The 12,348-nt window shown below is 39.0% G+C and overlaps 1 protein-coding gene and 1 pseudogene across 3 annotated transcripts in view; one reads left to right on the top strand and one right to left on the bottom strand.

Moving 5' to 3' along the window:
• Positions 1 to 12,348, top strand: part of LOC116406313 (NAD-dependent malic enzyme 59 kDa isoform, mitochondrial-like) — a 61,494-nt gene that overhangs the window by 20,351 nt on the left and 28,795 nt on the right. The window lies entirely within an intron of this gene.
• On the bottom strand, positions 8,129 to 9,851 carry LOC116406312 (annotated as a pseudogene).

Raw genomic sequence — 12,348 nt, forward strand, 5'->3', positions numbered from 1 at the left:
GGGCTACCAATGTCATGTCCACGAAAGAAACAACCTAACCCAGAACAGTGTCGGAGGTCTCAAAAATTCACATCCAGCTACTTGGTTATTTCCTTGGTTTCGCTTCTTAGTTTTGTCCCAAAACGTCGAAAAGGGGGCCACCAATAACGTGGTCTCGAAAGAAACTATCTAGCCCATAACAGTGTCGGAGGTCTCGAAAGTTCACATCCAGCTACTGGGTGGTCTCGTCTCGAGTAATGTTAGAGTTTTATTTGCCTGCCAAAGCCGAACGGTGATGCCCTAGGGCCCACTCTTTAGTTCCGTCCCAAAACGTCGAAAATGGGGCCATCAATGTCGTGGCCACCAAAGGTCCAGGTGACTATTATCTCAAACTTCCCTTTCAAGATCTGACAACTCCCCATCGCGGAGGCTAATCTGCCTAGAGGAGTTCAGTAGTTGAAGAAGTGCTTTGTTTTTTCTCTTTCTTTAGAGTATTAACTTAGTCGATCACTCGAAGAGAATTAGATGGTAAGTTGTATTGCCTACAGCTTTCAACCCTTTCTTCCATAATCTCCAGAACAAGAAACCCCATATTCATCCCACCCCAAGGAAGGGAAGACCTAGTCGGCAGAACAAAATAGGCCTCGTAGACCAAGGAAGAGTCTGAGGCTCAAGCCTCATCCCTTGAATAAGAGGAGGCGCAAAGAATATTGCGAAGATTTTTGCTTTCTTTTGTGGTGCAAAGAATATTGCGAAACTTTCCAAGTCAAAAGAAGCCAGAGGAGACGATAAAGGAGGGAGAGAGACTGACATCAAGATCAAGAGCAAGCCTTTCTTTTTCAAGTGTCGTTGCGGTGAGTTATCGTGTAGTCTATCGTGGCTTTTAACGAGCTGCTGATGAAAAGACAAGAAGAAGAAAGCCTACCCTTGAACTGCGGAGTATGAGTGAAAGGTTAGGCCTTACGAAAAAATTCCCCGATCGAAGAGCGCCTAACCGCTTGGGATAGCCTATGAACATTGATTCAGTCAATCCTACCTCTCTCTCAAGTAAACTAGCTGAAGCAGTTCCATTCCTCAAAATATGAGAAAGCTTCTCCGACTTGAGTTAGCTAGCTTTACCGTTTGTGACCTTGAAAATAGGCTTTCAATCGATTAGATAACCTCTTTAGTCGAGCTAGTCCCACTTACTATGGCAAGAAATAAGGAGCCCTTGCACTCCTCCTTATTGTCCCACTCCGAGAACTATGTTCGGAGTCTACTCTCCCCTCGAAAAGAGCCCACGTAGCATCAACTCATCTGGAGCTTGATTTTCTCCACTCCTACTTACTCTAACCTCTTGAAGTATAATAACCTTCCTTTTAGAAAGTCTGGAAAGACGGATGACTCCTACTGGTCAATATTTGGTCTAGTCGTCTGACTTTCCCCTTCTGAGCCTTAGCAAGTGAAAAGAAAGTGAGAATTCCACAGAGAAGATTAAGTTCAGGGGAGCGAGCATCGAGGCTAATCTCCTTCACTATCTTAAATGGGACAGGTCCTATTCTTTCCTAATAGTGCATCACATGCCTTTCTAGATGATAGATGAGGAAATCCTAAACTCCCGACTAGTCTCTAATCCCAAGGATGGATAATATTCCACCTGAGAAAAGTCACCCATGGGGCGGTGAATTGGTCGTCTTTTAGCTTCTTACTCTACCCTAAGATGGAAAAGAAAGCTCTTCTTCTTCATGGTTTGAGGGCCTTTGGATTGATGGGACGGAAAGAGCAAAGTTCAGCAAGATCCATCATCAATAAAGAACACGAGGTCTACAATCTTTAACAGATGTCGCTCCCCTCTCGCCTTTACCTAGCCTATGCTGAATCGCTCCTCTTTAGACTCTTCTTTGCTCTTGGTCTGCGAGATAGCAAGATTGAATGCTAGGTAGTCCTCTTTTTCACCCTTTGCCTAGGCCTAGACACCTATGGAAGTGAGCCTTTACTCATAAGAACCGCTACTGATTACATTCCGTCTATCTTACCAGAAAGACTATTTCAAGGAATGCGGAATGAAAAAAGAATAAAAGCATATTCACTAGTACTCTCCAGCTGCTATGGCACCAACCATTCATTCAATCTCGATTCCTTTTTGCTTCTCAATTTCATCGAGCTCTTGTCCAATTCGTGCAAAGACTAGTTTACTAGTGTTATTTCTACAAAACGAATGTTCAGATAAGAGAAACTTCATCGAGAAAGAAAGCGAAAATTTTCACTGGTTAATATGGATAGTCCTTCAGACCTGTCTCGCAATATGCTTTGCGTCTTATCCATAGATCTTTGCACCTTGCCTCTAAATTAGAGTAAAAGGCATAAATATAAATCATGATGATAAGGAAAAGTCAAAATTTATGAGATCAAACTCAACCTCTGTGCTCAAAGGGGTATGTACTGATTCCCCACCTCGCCCAGAGGAAAAGAAGAATGAAGGAAAGGTGCAAAGAGTTATGCCTTCAAACTAAAAAAAGGCGATCAAAAGGACAGGTCTTATCTTTGTTCATTGGTTCTTCCTACCAAGAAAATTGATCAGTCCCTAGAATTATATTTCTTACTTGATGATGGAAGACTTGAAGCCTCATTACTTGGAGTTGACTCCTTTGAAGCTACTATAGATGCTTTCGTTGAACCTTCTGAACCTGGGGTTTATGGTAAGCTTTCCTTTCGCCCTAGGAGAAGGCTATGTGGCTTTCTTTCTTTGTGTCTAGTAAGAGGAAAGCCGCCAAGGAATAGGAATCACTCAATTCATTCAACCTTAAGAATCGCTTCACTTCAAGCCTTCGTAGCTTAATAATTCATTCTTTCTCAAATTCTTTGATCATCTTGAGCCAGCCGATCTGGAGGACTTAAGGATTCCGCTAAAGTTGCAAACGTTAAGAGTATTAAGGCCACTCCAAAGGAGTCTTACCAATAATATCCATCTTGATCCTTTATAAATAAATTTCAGACGTTAGGCACAAAGAATATTGTGAGTCCGCTCCTCTTGAGTTTGATTCCAATAATATTTTTCATGATTCTTTATAAAGCAGTTTCAAATTTTTGATGAATTTTACAATGAGCCTACCTTCCTCCCGTAGATCAATCTATGAGCCTTATGGTTGGGGCCTTTGTCCTTATGGCAAGAGTTTCGTTTGTCCCTGCTAGTTCATCCCTCTCCTTAATAAAGAAAGAAGAGGATATTCACAACAAATAAAGAAAAAAGAGCAGCTAATACGGCTAAGAAAGTGCCACGCCCCGCTCCGAGCACCTGCTTGCTCAACCCGAGATGTAGCGTGAAACCAACTGATGTCATTATTCTTCTGAACAACATTAATTGACCCTAACTATAACTTACTTCTAACAACCTATATGAATTAAAACTTATGTAGCAGAAACTAAGAGAAATAACTTGAACAGCTTTTTAAACTTTAAACAGGTAGTCGAGGCTAAATGCCATTAATTACAAACTTTACTTACAGACCAAACAAAAATTAAACAACTTAAACTTATGCAAACCATGTACATGATAAGATTAAAACCGACCCTTAAAAACTAACTATCAACAAGTTTCACACTGCAATCTGAAGACAACGGTCAGGTTCTCGAATCACGACCTCTACCTGGAAAGTGAAAAAACATTTTGAAAGGGTGAGCTAAAAAGGCCAGTGAGTGATAGTTTTATAAAACAAATATACTTTAAACATTTCAGAAATATAACATAAAGTCTTTAAGAAATCTCCTTTAACTTAACACTTTATAACATTCAAATACTTCTGTCATAAACAAGATAGCAGAGTGCCTTCTGTCATACTATCGCGTTAACCTCGATTAAATACTCGGTTAGGATAGCAGAGAACTGATCTTTTTATTCCTGCCTGAACTCGGTCAAGATAGTAGAGTACTGATCATATTATTCTTGCCTGAACTCGGTGGTAGCGACTAAGTGGTCAGCATAGCTCTATACCTCTACTGTGCACATTGACCATCGAGAACTCGATATATAGAGTACCATGATTTTCTCTTTAAAAAAAATTCTATTGAGCTCATGCTTTTTATAAATCATTGCTTGTAAGTCTTATAAATACATGCTTGCTAAAAATGTTTCTAAACTCATGTTATAGAATACTTTTTTAAATAACATGCATTAATATTTTTCATAAACATATTGATAAATAGAAATAAGATTCACTTAAAAGCCTACTTAAATAATAGCTCGAAAAACATATTAGAATCATTATCATTTTGCAAATTATAAGTTGAAATAATCGTAGTAAATTTATTTTTCACTCACTGATCGCAGATCAAACCCTTGGAAGATAAGCTTGTCTAATTTCCCCTTGTCTTGAAATGACGGAAAACAACTCCAATTAATTCCCTTTTATTCTAAAACATCAAATACATCGCCAAAACTCTTAGAAAAACCTTCCTCAAACCAAAATGCATGCCCAACATGCCATGCTAATTTCTTAAACTCGGCCACTGCCCAAAACCTCATTCTCGGCCATAACTCAGCTTCTTTAGAGCTTTAGAACTTAAAATCCAGAACTCAAATAAACATATATCCTTCTACAAAGTTGTTGAAAAACGTCTTGTTATTCATACCTAAAATTTTCAACTTCAGATTCCAACGGATGTACTCTACAGCCCTCTGGAAGTCCACATTGTTCAGAACCACCAGTATTCTGACCTTTCTTGCTTTCTACCGCCAAAACGCAACTCTCCGTTACTCAAATTAAATCAAAAACCCCAACTTATAAAATAGACTCAAAATGAAAACTTTTAAGACTAATTTCACTCAAAACACTCGAGTGGATTGTGAGAAACTTAATACTAAATTTGGCCTATTTATAGAGTTCATTGCATGAGTACAAGTTGACACCTCATCCTTGCTTAAATTCACCTTAAACCTTCTTAGGGAACCTCCTACTTACTTTACACCTTAAAATGCATGCTAACAAGGTTTTACACCTCACTAAAACCTTAAACCGCTTGCCCTTATCATGCCACATAGTTGTCCAAAACGCATAGCTAACTTCCAAGGTCATCTCACCTAGTTTCTCGCCCAAACTACATAACCCAACTTAGAAAAGTTATAACTTAAAATCCATAACTCTTTTGACAAAACTTTCTTCTACAAAGTTTCTCTAAATGTGTTTTCTTCCCTAAAAAATTTTTCCTGAAATTTTGAGGGAAGAAAACGCCAAACGATGCGTTCTGTAGCGTTCTAAGAGTGTAGCTTGCTCAGATTCACTCGCAAACTGACCCTCTTGCCTTCTTTTGTCCAAACGTCAACTTTCTCATATCCAAAACGCCCAGCAACCTTCTTCAATAAACTAGACTCAAATTATGAATTTTCAAGTCTAGATTGAGTGTAATTTTCCGAGTTGTGAGAAACTCCTTTCTGAAGTTAGCTAAAACACCTAACCTCTTTAATCCTTCTTTCTTGCCAACCTTAAACACTCAAAACCCTTTCTAACCTCTAAAACCATTTTGCCAAGTCAACCCAATACGCCTAAAAAGTACTATTCTTTGATATTGAACCAAAAACTTTCCTTCTTTCAAACCTCTTAAACTCTTTGAAAAAGACTACACTACCCAAAGTTTGGGTCTTACATAAAGAAAGAAGAAGATAGACTCAAGATATAAAAATAAGGAAGTTAATCATCTCGAAAGAAAAGATATAAGGAGAATTTCATTTTGATGCCTCTTGATCTTTAACTCATCTTCGCTATTCCTTTCTACCTCTTTCCCCTTTATGTGGAAAGACCTGGTTGGATAGCCATAGGTCCAAGGTTTCTAGTCTTTTTACTAGTTTGGAAAAGCCAACTAATTCAGTTTAGTAGAGGTGTAAAACGGAGATTGCTTGAGTTCGACGAATGAAAGAGAGCTCGTACCCGCAGCTTTTCCTTGATTCTGCACTCTTGTGGGTAATAGGCTTTCCTTCCTTGTCGTAGGTTCCTTTTGTTGGGACTTTTTCCTTCCCTCCTTCTTACTTGTTCATCATACCATAGTAATAAGAATTTCTTAGAAATAAGCTACTTTCTCTCCTTCAACTACTGATCAATTAGAACCTCGCGTCTGCACGCACCTTGTTTTTAGGACTTTAGGAAATGGAAGAATGTCAAATCGAATAATTTGACTTTATGTACACTAAGACAAGTGAATGGGTGTCTGTCTTTTAGCTTTTCTTGATATACATGAATATAGGACAACCATAGAGTATATGAGATTAGGGGAAGATTCTTGAGACCTCAACCTTTGCCGCGACTGTCAATATTCTTTGAACCTCTTTTCCTTGCCTTTGTCTCGTTAGTTTGGGAATCAGGAAGAAGCTAAGCAAGGCATGAAGAAATTATTAACCATTCTAGACGTCATTCAGGTTGGATGCCAAATACGAGAAAACCTTTCTGAAGAGTATGAATGTGAAATTCTCATAAGCAATGAGATAGCCACTAGCTTAACCACCATGAGCCACACCCCATGGGCGATCGTACCCCTTCAGTTCTTTTTCAACCTCAAAAAATTGAGTGAAGCATCAAAATGAAATTCTTTCACTTCGTTTTCATCTATTTTCTAGAGAGCTTTACAAATAAGGTCTTCAACGCAGAACCTAATTACAAACTGGTACAATTGTCTTTCTGTAAGAAGGTATCATGTCCATTTATCACAAGAGATCGACTTAGAAGTTCAAATGCACTTAAATAATGAGAAGGATCATTATGGGTAGTGCCAAGAGGCACAATTCAATATGCGTGAGAAGCGCATTTAAGAAAAAAGGTTTGAGGAGGAGGGGAGATCCAGATACTCGTTGGAGACTCCAACCAGCACGATTAGTTGTCTTCCTGCTCTCAAAAGTCTACCTGGAAATAAAAGGAAGTTTCAGAAACTTTAGGATGAAAGGCATAGGAAGGCGTAGGAGCGAGGGAGTCAAAACCTTGCATTTCTGAATTTGAGCTAATACCTACGGTATTTCGACCATTATTTCTCCTTTTAAGCCACTTATCTAATAACCTCATGAATGAAAGAGTGATCCATCCTTAGCAAGAAGAGCTGAAACTGGGAATGAATAAAAGGAAATAAGAAGGAATGAGGCTTCCTGCTCCAAAAGAAGACGGTAAAGCTTTTGGTCTCGCCTTTTCTCCTCTGCCTTTCTTTTGCACTCCTTTCAAAGTCACTGATTATTATACATAATCAATTCTATTTCCCTTTCATGGGATAGATGATGGAATTTCCGCAAATTCGATTAGGATGAAGAAGCCCACGTAGCAGTTGTGAGTTTTTCACGGACTGACTCGTACATTATCGTTCTCAGCACCTCAATAGAGGGTTCCACTTCTTATGGAAAAAGTTCAAAAAAAAAATCAGAACTATGTTGTATTTACAAAATATACAAGTTATTTGGTTATACATTACAATTTCTTTAATTATTTTTTGGATTCAATATTTTTGGAGTTTGATTCAGTAAAAAGTTGGACAGTGTATAAAATTTCGTAAAAGAAACTTTTTTTTATATTTATTATTATTATTATTAATATTTTAAAGAAACTAAATACACTATAAGAAATAATATTTATACAAACTCAGAACCACATATATGCATAATGCATATTACAACTCAGAGCAATTTTATTAGTCATAAAAAAAAAAAAAAAAACAATGAAGGCATTCTTGTTGTAATATATAATACAATAATACTCATACTCAAAAGTCAAAACATTCATGTGCTTGACTTCACAATTGACAATTGCCTTCCTATTATTTTCCTACATGCCTTAAGGTCTTTCTCTAAAATTACAAACTACTGACATATTACACCAGAATAACTTAAGCCAACAATGAAGTTAGATTAATAGATATTGTAATGGAAGTCACTAAGTAGTAATAACATGTTACAACACAAAGGTAAAGCCAAAGATTAATGTTAGTGTTATAGGAAAATTCAGTTAGCTCAACCTCTATATGGAAAAGCCTAAGAAAGCTTAAAAAGCTTAAAGGTCGAGCTATAGTCAGAGAACTCAGAAAGCTACAGAGGATAGCAGAAGAAGATGGACCACTGCACAACTAAAAAATTTGGGAAGAATTTTGTAATAGCCTGTATTTTTTAATATACCTATATAACAAAACATGGAAAACTTAAGAAATTATATGAACTTTTACAACTTACACAATTCAACGGAAGCAATTTATTACAAACAATTGTTATGTCAAACTATTCACTACCCTTTATTGAACCTTCTACCTCAAAAGGGAGAATACAAGTCAATTAACGCTAACCTAAACACAATTTAACTAACAAAATTTCTCTGATGCTCTACCAAGATGTCACCAAGCTCTTAAGAAAAAACAATTCAACTGCCAGAGTCATGTCTGATCATGAAGGCTTTAATACTGTTTTCACTCATGAAATGCACTGTTATGAGACAGCATAGTATTCCTCAAGACCGATGAATGAAAAAGGACAACAAAATCTTTCATTTAAACTTCTTTATTGGCCAATGCAATATTGCTACTTTTACCTCTGGAAGAAGCTAATATGACATCTGGTCTAGGTTTCCTTATAACTTTGTTCATAAGGTGAAGGTACCGATGCCTCATCCCCAAAAAAATCCTTCTTATAAGCCTCCCGAAGAACTACAGTTTGTGTTCTAATCTTGTTTGAGACATAAAATATACCTGGGTGATGAACTATGGCTTTCTTAAACCTATAACCAAACCCCAAATAGTCTCCCAAGCAGAAGATGTTCTCCTTTTCGGTTTTCTTCGAGATCGTAAGATAAAGCAACTCATGGAGAACAGCCACAACCCATTTCTCAGCTTGGTCCGTATTTGGTGCTAGATGGAATGCATTTTCATAGGGCGAAATGTAAGGCAAATCCTGCCACTCCTCCACCCAATTCATCACTTTCTTTTGCAAATCAAAACCCCTCGGGAAACTCATTGGAAATGGAATATGATTTATTTTCCTTCTCCCAAAATTTCCTTCCAGAGATTCCCTTTTCTTCAATTCAGAGACTGCAAGGTCTTTCCTCCAAGAAAGTAGCTCTAATGCAAGAGGTTGTTCACCTGTTAAACAGTCTTTCACACTACAAACTTGAAAATATTCAGGATAACCAGCAAGAAGGATTGGAATGAACCTATAGGGTAAACCCAAATCCCATTGCAACCTCTCAATAACATATAGGGGAAATTTTCCAACCCCTATGAGCATCAATAGTTTTGCTAACCTCTTCACAACATCATCTCTATGCAATCGAGAGTTATGAATGGTTGATTCTTCCTTGTGGAGAAGTAAAGCTTGTGAGGTGATTTTGACATGAGGATGGAGACCAAGACTAGGCTGGAATTGGATGAAAACATAAGGGTATAACTCGAAGAACTTGGAGATGGTGGTAGTGGGAACTTTAAGGTTCTGATTAAGCAAAAAGACAAGAAGAAAGTGGAACAGATGTTAAAGGACTCGAAATTATTATATTCTTAAGGGAAATTACTTGTTTGAGGTTTTTCTCTCTTTGAACTGCAAAATCAAGGTATGGATCTCTAACCCATTTGACCTTTGCATCAATGAAAGCACAAATCTGGGTGAAACGATGAGGGATTATAGTAATTTGTAGAATCATAAGCAAGAAAGGTTAGAAAACATTGTCTAGATTGGGAAATAGAAATGGCTGACAATGGGAATCGAGAAGGCTAAACTCACCAAATTAGACAAGAGTTTGTAAAGATCAAATAATCAAAGGAAACGAAAATTCAACTTAGACTCTGCTTGGTGGCTGCTTCAGAATAGAGTCACCCTAACTACCCTTTAAAACTATCACCTGATTTTCCATCTGAAAACACTTTGAAATCAAAGATTAGTACAAAAATACTCAATAAGAAATTCTCATATCAAGCTTTGAAATTCACAGAACTTTCTGTCAAAATTTTTCTAGAAAGAAAACTTTCAAAATCAAAATATTGCAAGCAAATAAGTTTTAAAACCTAAATGCTTCAAGCTGAAACTCCTATAATGAATGGTATTTTCATACTTTTTATAACACTAATATTTCAATACTTTCAAATGAAAATTCTTCAATCGGTAAAAAGAACTTTCGATCAACAAATACATCCATACAAACAAAACTTTCAATCATTCAGTTCAAATACAAAGTAGGAAAAATGCATAGCTCATGTAGCCCAGCAGGTATGGCTACCCCTTGGTAAGATCAACAGTTCATTCAATCCGAGATGTCAATTAACAATCGACCACATATGAATCGCCATTTAAAGCATGCAAACAATTTTGAAACTAATTACCTCGATCGACAATCATCCTTGAAAATTCACTTCCTTGGACAAAGATTAACAACTATTGAACTTCCACGAGTGACACTTATCCCTAAGCCAAAAATGCCGCCGCAGTCGGAAACACACACCCAGTCATTGAAAACGTGATCTAGAACTTGTTGTTCGTTCATGCTGGAGTCTCAAACGAAGAAGAAACAATGCTCCTGAAGCCGTACAGAGTGAATGTAGACCGTCGTCGACTACAGAGCTGGGCGTTCGGTGGGTGTGGCCGCTGGAGTGTCGCCGGAGAAGAGGGTCGGCGGCTATTTGATAGAGAAAGGAAGACGACTGATGAGGCTAGTGTCACGTGGTTAAAGTCTGAAGCTAACCATACGTGCGGCACTTGGCTAACTACAATGCCCACGTAGCCAAGTAAGCCTTTTGAGGAAGGGGTAGTGCGCCAAGCACTACACCAATGTGTTGCAGCGAAATTAATTGGGTTGGTTCCAAGACACGAGAGAGGTTGGAAGGATAAGGGAGTTTGGATGGATACGTCTTGGGAATGATATACTGCATTCCAAGAATAGATTAATACACATTTGGTACAAATATGTTGTCTCTTGCCATGGGGCCATGGGCAAGGAGACTTGGTATGGCAAGGTGACCTTGCTTGGCTAACACATGCAAAGTTGCAAGGTTGCAAGGCTTGGTACAAATGAGGCCCTCCCTAAGTATTTATAGACCTTCCCCACCGACCTTGGGCCTTAGAAGGTCGGCCAAGGGAGTTTCTAGATGATACAAGATCATTTAGTACATTACAAGGAAGCTAGAACATTCTAGAGAGGATTAGACCTTTTATGACACTTCTTAACCGTCATAATAGCCTTCTAAAGTGTTCCAGCACGTTTCAGAATCATCCAGCACATTCGGAGGCCTTCTCGGGAGCTTCTCGCGCATTCCAGCACTGTCTAGGGCGTTCTAGAGGCTTCTGAGGCTGTCTAGGTCGAGCATGGGCGAGGCAGCACGCACATGGGCGTGTCTAGGTCCTTCTTGAAGCTTCTGGGAGGTTCTCGGAGCATCTGGAACTGGGGCAGACACTAGGCTGCGCGCAATGTTAGCATCGGCGAGCGTGCGCGGACGTCGTGCGCGCCATACGTGGGCGAGCATGGGCGGCCGACTGGAGCCCCGCGCGCAGTTGCTTTGCTTGCCACCTGGCCATACGCATGGGCCCGTGCGCATGGGCCTGATGGTGGGTGCTGGTGTCGGGTGTCACGGACATATTTTTCCAAAGTGTACACCTTTGGTTATATGCTCCGATTATCCCCAGTTTATCTCATCTTTAGTTTCCATGACTAGTTTAGGTGTTTGCTTTTCATTCTAGATCATAAATCTTGGGTGTGACGTTTCGGCATTTTCATATGCAAGCCTGCCAAAGCTGAAAATGTTCAAAATGTATTATAGGGGAGACATACCAGTTGAATCCTCGCTCGAGCATTAGTTGTACTCTTTGGAAGCAACCATTTTTCCTTGCAATTGACGGTCTTTAATGCTTATCGTAACGTCTATTTCAATTTATTTCTTTCTTTCCCGCGTTTTATAAATAAAATTTCCCTAAAACGCAAAGGAAGGTTACGACATACGTCGACGTTACCTACAACTCTTGGATTTTTATCGACTGGCTTGTTCGTTGAGTTAGAACAAGTGTCGCACAATCGTCCTTCTCGAGGTTGAAACGCTACGATTGTGACAAGTGGTATCAGAGCCAAATTGGCTGACAGTTTAGACAGAGAGATGTTGACGGTAAAACGAACGGGCAAGACCCATGAAGAACGGTTGGTGGTGATCGAAGCGCAAATGCTCCACCTGAAGGAAGTTTCTGATTCCATCCGATTTATGGAAGAACGACTTGAGAAAGTTGCCAAGAGAGTCGATGTTGTTGATGCGGTGTCTGGTCGCCTGGACGGATTACCCATACATGATTTGTTGGCTAGAGTTGACACGTTAGAGTCACAAATCAGGAAAATTGAAAATGTTCCCTACGAGCGTGGGAACAGTTCATCAGGCTCTGTTGCCCGAATGGAGGAGCGAGTTACAGAGCTA

Source organism: Cucumis sativus, unplaced genomic scaffold (assembly GCF_000004075.3).
Source record: "Cucumis sativus cultivar 9930 unplaced genomic scaffold, Cucumber_9930_V3 scaffold86, whole genome shotgun sequence".
Classification (NCBI taxonomy): Eukaryota; Viridiplantae; Streptophyta; class Magnoliopsida; order Cucurbitales; family Cucurbitaceae; genus Cucumis; species Cucumis sativus.